Raw genomic sequence first — 18,140 nt, 5'->3', positions numbered from 1 at the left:
TTTATCAAGAACTTTTGTGTGATAAAATATAAATAATTAGATCAGTTTTAAGAAAATATATAATATATATCAGGGTAAGGTAATCACCTAATATAAAAAGTTAATAATTAAAGTTTTGATGTAATAGAAAGGAGATTCTAAATTCAAATATTTGATTTCAATCAAGTAAATTTTCGGCCTAACCATCGAAAGCGACTGCGAGACTTTAACCTACTAAAACCACCTTTTGAAAATGTTTTATAAAAAGAATCACAACAGTCTGTCCGTGAAAGTCCATTGTACTGTGGACTCATTCTGATACTTATAAAATTTTTTGGCTCCTTTAAGGAAGCAAAAATCGTTTGGAAGAGATAAGGAACTGATATTAGAATACTTGAAGTCTCAGCCTTGAAACAATAGATTTCAGGTAGAAACAATTTGGTGTGCCTACAATCATCATGTTTCAACCATTTGTTGCTTGATTTAGATTGAATTCAACCGTCAAAAGCTAGTCTCGTAACAGATTTAGGCAGTTCAAGGCAACGTATTGAAACCGGTCCTTGCAAATTCATCCGCTACTTTTTTTTCTGATATGCTGAATTGGATAGAAACCCATGGAAGGATTAAGTCATTTCTATTGAAATCGTTTAACCTGTATGTATCGTTAAACCATTTGGCTGTTTCGGATATCGTCATATATACACCATCAGTTGTTTTAAGAAAAACCAATTCAGTGTTTTTATTAGTTTAATTATACGTATATAATTTTTGGACTGCAAACGGAACTGAACCCTGTCAAATTTAAACTGTGGACTCGCATATTAACACATAAAACTAACATACAACTAATTTAAGTTCTTCCATATTTCAGTTTTGACACCTTTCGTTGTTTCTTCATAAACAACAATTGCACTCGTCGTGATAGCTTGGAACTAACGTATTGACTGCAGTTATATAAATTTACTTAATTATTACAGATTATTAATTTCTTTTAAATCTAAACATTCTGCAAACCGATTTAAAGACTTTTGAGTATTAACAAAATCTACTTCTTCCGATCCAATTTCTAAATTATATAATTTTTATAATTTTTAATGATATGGCAAAAATTGTTTTCATATAGAAAAGAGACATTAGTAATAAAATTTCGAATTTAAATATGTATTATTAGATTTATTTTAACTTTATTTTTATAGATTCTGAGTTTTTAAGGGTTTTTGAACTTACATAAATTTTTTTTGATTTATTTTTATAGTTTATTTCTATATAAAAATCATTACATCGTTTCGAAGTGCTTTTGATTTCTTCATGAAGGCGGAGTTTGAAAATTTTTTAGCTGCAGCTGTCCTCTCCAATAGATGTTGGTTCCATTAATAGAATAGAATAGAATAGAATGATAGAATAGATTCGCAGATAGAATGACTTCGCGGATAATTACTTTCATTCAAGAGTGTTGTTGCACTTTTTGGAGCTGTGCCAGAGGTGTTTTCCTCCTAAGAAAGAAGCTACATCCAAACGTATAGTTTTAATCAGTACCAACGGAATTCCTTAGAATAACAAAGGAGGCGTTTATCATTGCCTTATACTGATACGTGTGTTAAAAGCACCGTAAACATGGTAATCATGTCAAAAAACTATGGCCTTGTCTGATATTAGTAGACTAATTTTCACTGGACTGTTGCTGACTCTGGAAATAGCGAATATTTCTGTACACACACTTCTACATTTTACTGAGATGGGGTCCCAAACATAAGCTGATTAATAAGACTTAATTAATCGATCTAAATAATATCTAATCATCATAAGGCGGTTGCTTATTTTTCTATGCCGATTTTAAATGATTTTTATGTAATCAAAAAAATTATTTTTATGTATTGATTGCATCCAAAACCTGCATATGTTTTGGTTTTACTACATTAAATCTGCTCATGTAACAATTTTTCCCATCATATGTAGAAACCTTAGAAATGTGTTCCTAATTATACTTAAATACTTGTAAAATTTATCTGCTTAAATCAAAACTTCTTAGCTGTTACTTACAACATATTTAAAGTTTAAACACTATAATTTTCAACAAATCAAATGCGGCAATTTCAAGCAAAGCCTTCATATGGCACAAAGCCCCACATCATTTGTATATTCACAATATATGCGCACATACAACGGATAATTCAATGGATGTGGAAGCGAATCGATGGCTTACATTTGAACATATGGAACGGCGGCAAATGGCAATTCAAAGTGCAATAATAAATGCGACCAGTGAAGAGAAATTTCTTATAGACCAGACCAGATGCAGACTCTTAAGTGTTCGACAAGTTGTAGACCAACAACTCATAGCACTTCGAAACGAGCCTACATATAACAGCAGGAGTAGGAGAAGTTGGAGTAGATGTAGGAGCAGAAGTTGGAACAGAGAGATGCGTTATGCATTCGCAGGTATTTTAATGTTATTAAATATGATTTACTCAGTCAATGCTTAAATTCAAAATAAAAAAACTGAAAATGCATCTTAAATTGTATGAATTTTTTCGGTTCATAAAATGGTACACGCGCACTGGCGTTTACTGAAAAATACCAAACTATTTTTATTGCTTTATAAAATTGGTTAAAGCAACTTTAAGTAAAATATTCAAAACAAGAAAAAAATAAATTTTGTTAAGAAAAATTGTGCGGCAAAAATGATTTGTTGCATATTTGTTACAAAATATTTGCGACAATAAATTAAGTATTAGCTTCATACTTATAAGCTTATACTACAAAGTATTAATATAACTTTATTTTCATACTTGTAGTAGTTATTTACAAAATTTCATGATTATTTAGAATATTTCTATACAAATTGATTAATATTTTATCATTCATATAAATTTTAAAACCATTGTTGTATAGAGAATATCTTTACTAATCTATCTGTACTGTAACAGATAAATAAATAATGGTATTGTTTATATATTTCTCATGCATCGGAATAGAATCAAAATTACCTATAAAATATAATCTTGTGTTTTCTGAAAAAGCTGCATGAATTGCATGCAGCTGAATGGATCTACTGGAGGCTATCAATTTGTTTATATATATATTTGATTGATTAAATAAAGCGGATCACATTATGTGATACTTTCTGCAATAATGACAAGTACCACGAATATGTCTGCTTTCTAAAAACTTCACTAAACCATTAAACATTTACCTAGCACTGTCATAACTTCAAAAATACTTCTTTACTGAAGCGCCAGTTTCTCAATTCTGTATTTTCAGACAGAGGAACATGAAATGGAATGATTGAATGGAATTACTTTCAAGTTTCATTTCATTAATACTAATTACATTTTTTTTATTATATTAACTTTATTTATTAATTATTTATTTTAATTATTTTTGTTTCGTCAACAATAAAAATAAAGAAATTCCTCAAGTTTACTCAAGTTAATACTGTCATTCTTTCATACTATAAATTCATTTATTGACATTTATCATTGACCTCGCATAAAAGACTTGCTTTACCTTTTACAATTTTACAATTTACCTTTAAATTTAATGTCTGCCCGTTTATCTGTCTAACTGTCTTTTGTTGGGGATTGTTTTCTTGGTACTTGTCGATTTGTCTTCTTGTACGTAAACATAAACAATCTTTAAGCTGATATACACTTGATTAACCATAACGAAAGCACCAATTGAACAAAAAATCAAAATCAATTTGAGAAATGTTAAAGAAGCAACAAAAGACTTAAGTAACGAACGCGTTCAAATCTAAGTGTGGAAAATTTAAATTGAAAATTGCTTTATACTGAAATTGATAACCGACAGACCGGCAGCAGGCAGCAGGCAGCAAGCAACATGTAGCAACATCAATAACGAATGTAACGCATATAACAACATGTTGCTACTATTCATCTAAGCGTAAAAACGTACGTAATTGTTAAAAGAATTTTAAATTGACAATAAAAATCAATTTAAAAGAGTTTGTTGTTTTTAAAACAAAAACAAAAATTTTATTTTTTGTATTTAAAGCATTTAGAAAATTGATTTCAGCTGCTGAGAATTGCACATGTGACAGTGAATTTGATACAGCGGCAACTGAAACTGACATGCAAAAGACAAAGTTGCAACATTTGTAGCATTCTCAATAACAAATTAAATGTAAATTATAAGCAAGTATATATCACAAGTACATATGTAAAATATTTCGTTTTTTTGTTTTCAAATAAAATCTTTGTATTCTTTAGTATACTATATATATGTTTTCAAATAAATAATTTTTTATATCTACAGATATAAGCTTCTATATTTTGTATTCGTACTACGTAAAAGGTGTGTCTACATTTTTTTCGTATTCATTTTAATTATTGAATTTATTTATTAGCTTAAAAGTCAGTTTTATGGTTGTTTAAATGTTTTAAAATTTATTGCATTTCTGATATAAAAAGATAACTCTCCGCGCCGCATTAAGGCCAACATGCCACAATAGCGCTAAACAAATCATTAGCAGTCGGTATGTGCCGCTCTGTAATGTTAAAGTTTTTATGTGACAATAACAGCAGCTGCCGTCGTCGTTTGATTGTAGCAATTGCAATTGGAATTGCATTTGCTGCATGCGAAGTTTAAGGTTAAATGTTTGGGGTTACGGGTTCAAGCTTATTGTGAAAATTAAATTAAAAAATAACAGAAAATATATAAAATTTATATAAATAAATTGCATTTGAAAAAAACAATACACGAGTATATAGTATATTAAACTAAAGTTGTATGTCAATTGATTGCTCGCTTTTAATGAGTTAGAAGTAAGAAGTTAAGTAACAAAAGATACAATTATCAATATAAAATACATAAAATTTTTAGTACTTCATATATCTAATAACAAACTTTTTTCTCTATAATTTCATATTAAAATTGTTCATATACTTATAAAAAATTTGTTTCCAAATTTACATGTGATTAGTTATCTTGTTAGTAGTAGTAGTAAAAGAATTCTTCATGACTTTGCGTGCCATCCTTGTGCAGGAGGCACTGTACCTCTCTCTTTATGGGCCCAATTACAAAATATACTATAGAACAATAAAGCAAGAACAATTATCTTATTATTCAGTATATAAATTCAAAACATTTGTTCTTAGGATTAGACAAATGTTCTTCAAACTCATATGTTCCATTTTTCTTAATCTGCCTTAATGAATCTACTAGCGCCCATAGCCATTTTGTTACGCTCGTCTGCTATTACATTGATTTATCTTCGTCTAGAATTCTGACACGACTACTAATCGATAGCTTTATAGACACTTGTTTTGATACTTAATTGGGTTACATTTTGTAAAATTGTCTAACAATTCTAATACACTGATTTTGGTAACGGTTATCGTTTTGTGGAGGCTAAAAGTTAGTTGATATGATATAATAATCAATAAATCGCATTCGTATTTAACAACTTGGAGTATTGGGACTTACAAATATCAATTTTGTGAACTAAATCTAAAACTATTCTCATCAGTTTTTAAAAGAGTAAGTACATTATATAAATCTAATCTCTTTTTGTATTCATAGAAATATTTGGATAAATTAACTTAGTAGTTAATTTTTCTAAATTAAGCTCAATTTTAAGTCTAGAATTGCACTCATATTACATAATACTGTTGTTGTTGTTAGTAGTTGGCCATTACAGGTGTACATTATCCTTAGCTGCGTCCAGTAACCTCCAGATAGCCTGACAGTACTGAGTGTCTTCATATCGTTCGTTACCTAGTCCCTTAGGTGTTACCAAATGTCAAATTAGATTTAGCGGTTTCGTTGCCTTGGTCATGTCGTGAGATTTGATGAAGAAGCTCTAGAGAAAAAGGGGTTTGAAAAACAAAGCATAGAGATACAAAGTGTTTTCGGTGGAGTGATCAATTTGAGGACGCACTAACTACAGTTGATGGAAAATGACTGACGAATACGCACATGCAACTAAAGCGACTAAAGAGCAATGTTGCGTCGTGTTGAAACGCAATAAAGGGTTGTTATTGCCATATAAATAAGTAAGTATGTGTATATGAATATACCAAATCCTATGCACGCCAAACCTTATAATTGAGTAAAGACTGGATATTGCAAGTGACCAATAGAGATGAGCTGTTGTTTTTATTTATTCTCCTAATCAGTTCGATATTTTGCTGTAATTTGTAGTCCTATCCTTCAGTTATATCATATACATTTTTGATTATTAACATGTTAGTAACATTTTTATACTTTCATAATTTTTATTCAAGTGCCGTCTGTCAAAATATATAACAGTTCTATTAATGCCACCTACACAAACTGTTTGTAAAACACTTAGAAATGAAAAAAAAAGAAAATACAAAAAACTCAAAACTCGAACTAAGTTTATTTCACAAAACTTGCATTTTTCTATATTATAATTCTATTAAAAGTTATTCTTATTTACAACAATAAAGTAGCTAACTGTAACAGATTATGTTTACATAAAATATCATTTAACATGTGCACTGCAATAAACTCGACTACATGTTAATTTGACTTTTATTAACACTGCTAAATATGCGCTTCCGCACTGTAATGCACACATTCTATGTTAATAGCTTAAACAATTTTCGCTATCGCTATCGCCAAAGAATGCTACTACTGAAGCATAAAATTCCGAGAATTTCTCAATTAAAATACAAAATCAACAGAAGAATTAATTACAAAGAACATAATTAAACCTTTAGAATTATATTGCTAATATGTAGAATATATGTACACATACGAGTACATTACATTTTCGATAAATATTTGTTTGGGTAATTCTCAAGTTACAAAAATTAGTGCATCTTTTATGTTGCTTGTGCCCAGCTACACACAGTCAACACACAATGTTGGGCTGCATTCTCTCTCACCTAGAAAATTTTCACTAAACTTCAGAAAAGTGTTAATAAAATTAGCAGCAAACAACAACAACACTGATTCAACAGACACTCTTGCTTCCGTTACTGTTCTGCTTCTGCTTCTGCGTCTGCATCTGCGCCTGTTGCTGGTAACTGCGACAGGCAAACGCTGCTGAGTGCGATTGGTTGGTCGAATGGTTGCTAATGTAAACATTTGCATTTACAACACTGAACGTGTTAAATTCTGTTGACTACGCTAGTTACAGACTGTTGGAATGAAGTGACTGAGATCTTTTACAAATATGTTACGACGCAATGTCTATCGGCTTCCTACATTTTTTTCATTTTTTTATTTGTTTTTGTTTATTTAATTTCTTATTTGTTTTATATACATTTTTTTAATCTTAATATTACCTTTTTATTAATACATTTTTGTGAAAATTTTTTGAACTCCATTTTAAAGGTGTAAATTACTTAAATTAATAATTCCTCTCACCTCTACGCGTTGTCGTTTGTCCCATTACATTACTATGACAGTGTCTGTTATTATTTTTGTGGTTCTTACTGTCTTAAATTTATGGTTCAGTAGACTGCATGTGTTACATTTTCTCTATTTTAATTAGAGTCATTCGAAATATTTAGAGCGAACTTTTCGCTTAATAGTTTATTTTCTAACAATATTTTTGTTTTATTATCTTTCATGTGAAATCATTGTTTTTTAATTTAATTTATAAAAATGTGCTAAAATAATAGACTTTATTTTGGTTAGTAATTAAAATGCTAATAAAAACGGCTAAATTCTTTACAAAGGAAATAACATGATTCTGTTGGGTATTCCCAATGTATGTTAGAAAACATTAACAGTAATCTATCGACACCTCTTAACGTAAAATAATTAATTATCACTGACATATAAAAAATATTCTGCCACCTATCAGAGTTAAGAAATTTTACAATTTAACCGAAAGATGAAGAAAAGAACTATATAGAACTTAATATCAAATATATATAAGTTAATAAAGGTTATAAGATACTCAACACAAGACTTAGAGCCAATTTTACGGTCGCAACCTAAGTCCCTGATACTGAGTTAAATCATGCTTAAGTCATCAACTTTGCTAAATTTATACTTCAATCAGTTTTGAGACTTAATAAATTACATTAGGTGTTTTTAGAAGTGTGTATATATTTTGAAACTAATTTATATGTTAGGTTTTTAATATTTTTAGTTAGGTATATTTGACTTAGCGTCACATTATGGTTCTAGAAAAAGAACTCCAACAACAGTTATAGATGCAGTAATTTTCTATGCTTTGGAGAAAGGGTGTATAAAAAATCTAGTAAAAAGGAAAATTAAGATAAAATCATTATTACAATTCAAATACTGAAAAAACTTAAATAACCAATAATTATGAAATAATTGTCATAATATGAAATTTTTGAGTACTATGATAAACTTTCTATTAAACAATCAAAAATCCAAAAAAATAACTTAAGATCTCCTTTATTACTCGTATCTGATTACATAATTCCAAATTCAAATGAAAAAATTCATTTGGAGCTTTTATATTATTTTCTACCTATGGTGTACTCAGAAGAGTGACGAGAACTTAACTACAACTTATATTAAAAAAAAAAAGATTAAAATACTAATTAGAAGAGCACAAGTGATTTAGTATTTGAATTATATCATCAAAAATTATTGAAGGTATAATTTCTCAAATAGTATTTAAAAAAAAATTTCACATAGGGGTAAAAATTCTCTCTACTAATGTTTATGACATATTTCAATGTAAGTTAATATATAATTAATAATTTATAATAATTCATTTCGCTTATTCTTCATTAAAATTCGCCGTAATGCAATTCAGAAGAGCAAATGTTTTAATTGCTACTGGTCAATTTGTTGCTTTACTTAACAGCATTTTAAATGACACGCACACATAGAACACATCGAACTAACTTTTACTAAACTTCTTTTTTTCTGTGGTTTAATTTTGTTATTCAATTTTTAGTGTTACAAAGGTAAAATGAGGGAGCTATTAACATAACTCAACAACAATGTGTTTTCTATTTTTTTATTGTTTTGTATATCTTCTTACATATATTATTTTGGACACCGCTGTGGGCTATGTGACTGCAAACACTTTTTCGTTTATTTTTATTAAGCGTAGCAAACGCGAATCGTATTATAGTGTTATTGCTTGTGTGTGTCGAGTTATTGTCGTCGTGACGTCAGCCAATTAGTTTAATGCTATGCTTGATGAATTTGTTATGTGCGTCGGCCTGTCTCTGTCTATCTTTGTCTTTAGTGTTGAGTTAAATTCAATCATAACAGAGGACATGAGACGTATGCGCAACATTTATACGACGTTTGTCATACTCACTTTTTACATATGTGTCCGATATTTTTTCTTATTTGCTTTTACAATGGTCATTTTTTTTGTTTTTATTGGTTTACAGTTATGATACGCATTAAGGTGTGCGTGTAATTAGTGAAGTGCGACGCTTGTTTGTCGTATGGTTTCGTATGCAGAAGAACAAGCATTTATATATGTTAAGTTAGCTTTCGTAAAATTAATAATTTTGTGCAGTAAGTTATTTGCTTTTCTTTTATGCTTGCTTTCATTTTCTTCTTTTTTTCATCGTTTTTTGTTTAATTTACTCAATGAAATGACCAATCACAGAGCGCCAAAATTTTTGGTTTAATGATTGTTGTAATTTTTTTTTGTGGACTGTGTTTAATTAATGGTTGGCTCGTTTTTCATGACTTTCATGACACAAAAAGTTGAAATTAAGTTGTTTACTTAATAAAAATGGCGTATAAAATTACACCAAAAAAAAAACAGCAATAAATTTAATTTGATTTTTCACCATTTAATATATTATCTTTAACACTTGATGTTAAATATATATGTGTGTAAATATATAAATATTGGTCAATGATTTTATTTTTGTTATTGTTATCGCTTTAAGCTAATAATGAAGTATTTGCCAATTTACACGTTACGAAAATAACGTTTAAAAGTTCATTATGCAAGGTCTTTAACGATTTTTGAATAAACAAAATTATAATAAGAAAGAAGGTTTGACTGACTATTATGTAGAATAGTAAAGAGTAATAATGAATGTTTTGAATATTAAACTATATGGGACCAAATAATCTATAAAAAAATTCATTGAATTAGATTGTAATACATCGGTTGATCAGTTCCGTAGAATAACACACTGACAGCGCAACTAAATTTTAAAAAGTGGCAACTTCATGACATTGGGACGATAACAAAGGATTCAAATCAATTTCGAGTCTTGATTTGTCATTGCTCTTGATGGAAAAAAGTACCGTGTTAACAAAAACTTGGCTTGATAAATGCTTCCATTAAAACAAATGGTAAAGAAATGGCTTGCTGATTTGAACACGACTGAAACACGATATTCCTAGACGACGAAAAACAACAAAAAATCCAAAAACTCGTTTTAGCGAGCTGTGACTCGTTTTAGTGAAGTTACAGGAAATAACTCACACCCTTTACATTTTCAAAGAGTGGGTCGGCTTTATTTTGATGAATATATGCCTATATAAAACAGCATTTTACACCAAAGACTATATGTGGATGATCTGAGAGCTGTTTGAAGCTGTTAAAGCGAGATAAAAATGATTTTGTATGAAAATGTCATCGCCAAAACTGAGGCATTTTTTGTTGCTTAATTGGTTAATCTACAGACTTTTCATTTTAAGAAATATGTTTCTATTATGCAATAAACAACTCCTTTTTTATTATAATTAAATGTACCGTCATCCATTTATGCTATTCCGTGGATCATAACGGGTGATTGTTTGAGCTGAAGTGAGTTTTGAACATAAGTCCGTCACTCTAAGCTAACCTAAATCTAACTTATTATTTGACCACGGCAATAAAAGACATCAGTGGTTTATTGGTCAAATTTAGATCTATCACACTCTGATGGATTCCATCACTACCACAGTTTCCTTCTTGAAACTTAAATGTAGACGTACTGTTTGAAGTTGGTTTCAGTTCATTTGATTAATCTTCATAATATACTTAATGGCCAATGCCATATTATGTTAAGAATCCACTTTGGTGCATTAATGTTTGATGCTTGCTACACTTTACGAATTTTGCAGTTTGAAAACATGTATACATAAACTCAGCTTAGTTCAAGCATTTTGAGAAGTAATTTAACACTTATTTTGGTATTTACTAGTTATATAATATAAATTTTTTATTAATGCTATTCACTATTTCGTTATGTTTGAAATACAAAATTTCAAAAAATGTTAAGAAATATATTATTCATGTATTAGTTTTATCATCTTTTGAATAGAACTAAAGTATGAGTAAAATTCAATCCACTAAATCCAGTAACTTGTGCGAAAACTGTTTTAAATCTAATTTTTACTGTGCGAGAACTGCTATAAAAACTAACTATTCTCAGTTTTATTTAAATGTGGCATGGGCCAATTGGATTAACAAATCAATGACTTCATAAAACTCGCGCATTTGTAACTAAAATAATGCATTATTTTATGTTGAATCTTTCCACGAAAATGAGAAAATTTATAACAACCCGAAGCGAATTTTATTTAACTTTAACTTAATAACCATTTCAAGCTAATGTTATAGTTTAACTTCGAAAATGTGAATTGTATATTATTAGCTAAATTCACAGCTGCAACTTCACCTGTTCTCCGCCTGATCTTCAATTGCATACAACAAAGAATGTGAAATTGCTTTTTTTATTAAAATATTACCAGCGAAAAAAGGTGCAAGCGTAAAAAGTGGTAGTACACACCCACCCCTAGGCAAGGGTGCCAAAGGCAATTAAATTAGTGAAAACCGTCGTAAGGTAATTACAAATCTTTGTGTAGTATCCAGAGCAAGAGAAAGAGAGAGAGAGAGAGAGAGAGAGCAGGTTCAATAGTTACAGAATTGAGGAACAAAAAATGATATAGCACCAGCAGCAAAACACGCATGCGTAGTAGCAACAGTTGCTACTGTTGTTGGCAGCAACAATAAAAGTCTGCAAAGTCTAAAAAGCCATGGGAAAATTATACGCGACGTGCAATTTTGATTTGATTTAAAAGTTTCGCACGCAAATTAAGATAATCGAACACAACAACAATAGCAACAATGCTGCGACTGCAGCTGCCGCTATAACCCAGTAGCAACGAAATATTAAAAAAAATATCAAATAAGAGACTAAGGCGCTTATGGACTTGAAAATGTTGGCAATCCATCATTAAATGCGGTTTATACTGCAGCCAGCACAGCCACAGAACCACAGTAAAATCAACACACAAAAAAGTAGATATAGCTTTGATCGATATCACGCACTATATTGAAAAAAAAACAGTAGCAAGAGTAACAACACGGCTACAACAATAACATAAGCAGTAGCAGCAGCAGCAGTAGCAACAGCAACAGCAAGTGCTTGCCAATTCCTACATAGCAAAAGTTTTTGGTTTTGGGCTATAAAATTTCAACGTGCTTAGGAATCTTAACGAAAAAAAAATAATAAACATAACTTAATAAACACCAGTAGCGATGTTAAAACAACAACAATGCATAATTTATAAAAAGGATAATATTGTGATCAACGGTGCATTTGCTGCTTTATTGCTTTTGTTTTGTTGCTCAAAGCAGCAACAGCAACAGCAACCTCAAGAGCAAGACCCCATATTTAAGCTATTTTGTTGCTTTCAAATTTGTTGCAGTAGATGTTTAAGTTTTGCATATATTAGACTGAATCATCGATATTTATCGTTTAGATTGAAATTTAATACAACAAATACTTAGCTACTTGATTTACGCGCAAATTTGGTGCTGTATGCATTTTAATACAGACACACACATACACAAAGCCACACACACGGGTAACAAATAAAACTCTTATACTAGTATAAAGCTCTTTGTGCAGCTTCAGTGTTTATACTTATGTTGCTTGCGTTTATATACAAAATGTTAATAACAAAAACTTAGCAACATTAAGCGCAAAATATTATGAAAACATTAAGCTTAACACGCAACAAACAGGTTTATTTGTATAATTTTTTCATTTTTTTATTCTTTTTATTATTTTGTATTATTTTGTATTATTTTTGGAATTTTTATGCAGTTATTTTTGTTGTTATCCTAACGGCCAGCGGGAGTTAAAACAATGTAAGACACCACCACCTCCCTTACTTACTGAGCTTGGTGTTCATTGCTTACAGACAAGCATGCCAATCCATGGGAAATTTAAATTATAGTCGTCTGACAGTAACAGCAGCAGAGGAGCGGCAGCAGTACCAACAGCACAGTAACAGGCAGCTATACACCGCCACAACTTTCAAGTCTATTATTACCACCAATGTTGCACTTGCTCGTATTGATTTGAGTGCGGGTTTTGATTGTGTTGTTGTTGTTTATTATTGCTTATTATTGTTGTTGCTTTTCTTAAACATTAATGCGTTGGTGTTTGTGTTTGTTGTGTTTTGTAGCGCGTGTGCTTTATTGCATTTTTACTTAAATTTTTGAGTTCCCGGAATGTGAAATGATTCCAAAAAAAAAGTAATTTTTAAAGCAAACTGCTTATAAAAAATTGCAGGTTGTACTGCTTTTAAAAGGGGTTTTTATATTTGAAGGTTAATTTACATATATACATTCCACCGGTGAAATATTATGCGCTAACATATATAAACTCCAATATTAATTTAATACTTCTGGAGCATACATTGTGACCGAAAAGTTTTCGGGAAATTTTAAATAAAACGCAAAATTCTTAATCTTCATCAATATTTATTTTATCTCCTTCAAAATATGCTTCATTAGAAGCGATACACAAATGCCAACGTTTCTTCCAATCATCAAAACATTTTTTATAGGCGCTTTCCGGTATGGCTTTGAGTTCCCTCTGCGAATTCTGTTTTACGTCTTCTATGGATTCAAAACGCGTTCCTCTGAGTGGTAATTTGAGGTTGGGAAACAGGAAAAAGTCACACGGTGCAAGATCAGGTGAATACGGTGGCTGTTCGATGGTATTTATTGAATGTTTGGCCTTAAAATCGTTGATAATGTTGAACAAATTGAGGTGAATCGGAACAAGCCGGGCGTTGACACGTCGCATACACAAATTGTCCACCAAAATCAAACGAGCCATCTCACGACCGATGCCTAGCTCTCGTGCTATCTCTCTAACACTCACATGAGGATTTTTGAACACGATTTCCTTTGCCTTTTCAATGTTTTCGTCGGTGGTAGAGGTCGAAGGTCGTCCAGAACGCGGCATGTCTTCGACGGTCGTACGACAGTCCTGAAAGGCTTTGTACCACTCATAAACTTGAGTTTTCGATAAAACTGATTCCCCATAAGCCTTTTGTAGCATTCGCAACGATTCTGCACACGAAATTTCGTTCGAAAAACAAAATTTGATGCAAACTCTTTGTTCAATATTTTTTTCCATTGTTTTTTTCGCAACGCACTACTGAGGTGAACTGGTTTCAACAGCTGCCGTAAACGAACTGTCTGACAGATCGCGCTCATTTTTGGCATAGTAATTAAGGACAGTGCTGCCAAACTACATAAACTTAAAATATCGAAAAATATACAGCGCGCGAATTTTAAATGAGAATTTCCGAAAACTTTTCGGTCACAATGTATGCACACATCGCTCAAAAAAGTAGATTTGGTAACCCGAGCTTAATTTTAATCTTTATTATTTTATATTCCAAAAAAAACAGCTTAGGATTTAATAAATAAAACTAACAGAAAATGGTTCTAGAATAAGCCCAGCTTAGGCTTATATTGGTTATTCCTCGTAATTTGTTTTCGAGATCATATTTTTTCTCTGTGCTTTACCGATTCAAAAAAGGAATTTTTGAAAATATTCATGACCAGAAAGGAATTGAGTTATACAATGGTTTTCTTCGCCAAGTTTTCTATCTAGTTTTTTATCTATCTTACTTTTATTTCTGCGTTCCAAATTTTTTGCTTCAGTTTTTGGACCTGCCGTTCCATCCCTAGATCATTAAACGTAGCGATTTATTGCTGTTTCATTTGCGATCTCTTCTTTGGCTGCTAAATATATAAATAGGGCGCCGGTAATAACCAGCGTGGCGGCTTTAGATACTGTACAGTATGAAATTAGATTTAGATTAGATTACTTCTTTATTATTCAATTTCCAAAAATTTTTAATATAAATAAGTATTATTCCTTAAGTCTAAAAACATTGGTTGGAGTTACTTAAAAATATATTGAACAACAAAGAATACGACAATGACTTATAGGCGTCTGTCGGAGGTGTTGGTTTTATATAAATTTACCTTCTTGCTTAAAATTATTTACAATTCAAAAACGAAATTATACAGAATTCAATTAATGGCTTATGTTTAAAATATTAATTAAAGCATTAAATTCATTTATAATCAGTTTTCTATATTTTAAAGCTCTAGTAATGTAGTTAATCAATTTTTTCCAGTAAGGGTCATTGTCCCCATTAAACACACTAATTTTTTCCTCTTCCACTAACGATTCTCTCTCAAAACAAATTCGTCTAAGAGGGTTTAATACAGGACAGCGGCCTAAGAAGTGCTGTATGCTTTAAGTTTCATTGAGGTTGCACAGTGTACAGTTTGTATTCTATTTGCCTTCTTAATAAATTAGGTCACATCTCGCCTTAAAAATCCACATTATGTGCGCACGACTGAAGCTATCATTAAAATACTGAGCCCCTAAATTATGGTCCAGGTACTTATAAATTTAACTTTCACTTCTCAATGCTTTTCGTCATATTTTCACCCTATTTTCCACGTTTAAGTGATTTAATAATACGAAATTATTGTTGATTATAATGACTTATTTTCTATTTCCCAATTTAATAATAATTTTGTGATTGAAGTATGTAACGATATCGTTTGCATAATAACTCTGCGTTTCTTAACTTGCGCTCTTTTGCTTTTTTCCAAGTCAAGACAAGTTTCCGAGCTATCGAATTCCTAGTGGCTTTTGCCACAATGTTTGTCACGCCAAGTCTACTAAAACCGTGCCTCATTCAATCAGTTTTGTGGTCTCGCACCCCTTTCATAATTCTAATTTGAGTTAAGTTGAAAAAACTTAGCGAATACTTCATATGACATCTAGTCAACTCGTCTGCTTTATAGTTGTCGAAAAAATTCCTATGATCAGGGACCCAGAGTAGAGAAATGCTAAAGTATATCGAAATGCTTTATGTGTATATGTAGCAATCAAAAACCATCCTGTATGCAAATTGGACTGAACTCAATGCCTATAAAGCAGCTTAACTGCCTAATAGTATATTCTTATATTAGATAGTATATTATCTACTTCCAGACTAGTTAAAGCTTCCCTAATAGCGATCACCTTTGCCTTTAAAATACTGCAATGATCAGAAAGTCTGTAATAAATAGATTTATTTAATAGACCTATTGTAGAACCGTCAGCAAAAATGGTTAGAAACTCTCCCAATGAGGGACCTCCCGACATTCAAGTGACTCTAGATGAAAACTCGAAATTAAATTTTCTGTTGAAATTGAGAATGGGAGAGCAGGTCTAAACAGAATATAAATAGAACCGTGGACGTAGTCACTATCCTTCCACTATGAAGCAACTTCAACTTTAAGAGCAGTTGTTGTTGCCATTTATTTATATAGGTATACTTTTAAGATCAAGCAACATTAAGTGAAATATTAAGTCGAACTCGGTGGATGGTATGTAACTTAATGCACCACTATTATACACTTATTAATTTAACAGAAGATGAACAAATTTAAATTCAGTTTAAGAGTTTAAGGGGCATTTGAAATCCAAAAGGCATTTTAATAACCTAACTTTTATACATATATCTACATAAATCGAACATAAATTGATTTATATAATATCAATTTCATTCTAATTATATAATTTAATGCTAGCATATAACTTTTACTTATCCTCATTATTTAAAATTTGTTTATTATATTTCAAATGCAATCCATCAAAGCACTTCACATTACTGGCCTAAAGACTAATTCATCATAATTCACAATAGCTATGAGCGGAGTGCAGATTTTGTGCTATAAGAAATATCTGTATCGTGGGAAAGTAGCTAATAAATTTCCCAATTCCAATACAACAAATTAAATAAAAAAAACGTAACGAAAACTCCAGAAAGAAAAAAGTTAGAAAAATTGGCGGTTACCATTCATGTGAGGCATAAAACATCCAAACAAACAGACAAATTTCAATAAAAACGACGTAAAAAGGCAAAACCTCAAATTTTAGTTTTGTTGGACTTGGACTCATCAAGCTGTGTTGAGTTCCCTTTGCTCTACTAAAATAGCGGCGACGACAGCCTAAGGGTGCATCAAAGATTTTTATGATTTTTCTTGTAAGCGCAAAATGGTATGAGCTTTGCTTAAATTTTACGTAATGCAGTCCTTTGCATACGATATTTATTTTATTTTGTTCCACGAACGCTACAATCGGTTATTTAGCACTAAACACAAATGATGCTAATAATACTATTGGTATAGTTTTCTCTACTACTGTAGAGTGTTTCAAGGATGTTGTGCACTCTTTTAGATCTTAGTGGTACGTTCGCTAAAATTTTAATGTGAAATTCCTATGAAAGGTATTGTAACTTAAGTACGCAGTGTTGATGTTATTTCGACTGATTAGTACCATATTAACTTTTTTCGTGTACTATGCGATGTAGTAACACAATAGCAAAAAAAAAAATTATATACAATAATTTTAAAATTTTTTCTCTTAATATAATTCTCTCTATGTATCTGTAGTCTGAACTATGTTCGTTGGGCTGTACTAAGTTTGGGGGCATATTTATGACTGGCTTTGTTACAGCTTTTGCTTACGTAAGTACGGTAGTCATATCGTTTTATAATTGATACTTAAAGCAGTTTCACTACATTCAAGGGAATTCTATAATTTTTATGATTCATAAAATCAGCTTCGGTCACTTCTTAAGCAGACATTCAGTTTGAAGTTGCTGAAAGCTGTAATGTTTAAAATTGATGATTTTATGTGAATTTAATTTTAGTATGTTTTTCACAGAAATCTGAACAATTTATTTGGAAATATTTTTTAATAGCTTAAAATTAGCACTTTTCACTTAAAAAAGATGCAATTAAGTGTACAAATGCGTTTTTGTAGTTTCACTAAGGAATGCTGAACCCTGAACTACTATGGACTTGACCTTCAAAATAGAAATCCAATAATAACATTTTCTAAAAATGAAAGAAGTCAATAAAAAGATAAGAAGGACAGAAAATTGTAATGGTTTTT

The sequence above is a fragment of the Teleopsis dalmanni genome, chromosome 2 (genome assembly GCF_002237135.1).
Source record: "Teleopsis dalmanni isolate 2A chromosome 2, ASM223713v2, whole genome shotgun sequence".
Taxonomy (NCBI): Eukaryota; Metazoa; Arthropoda; class Insecta; order Diptera; family Diopsidae; genus Teleopsis; species Teleopsis dalmanni.
This window is presented reverse-complemented; position numbering follows the sequence as displayed.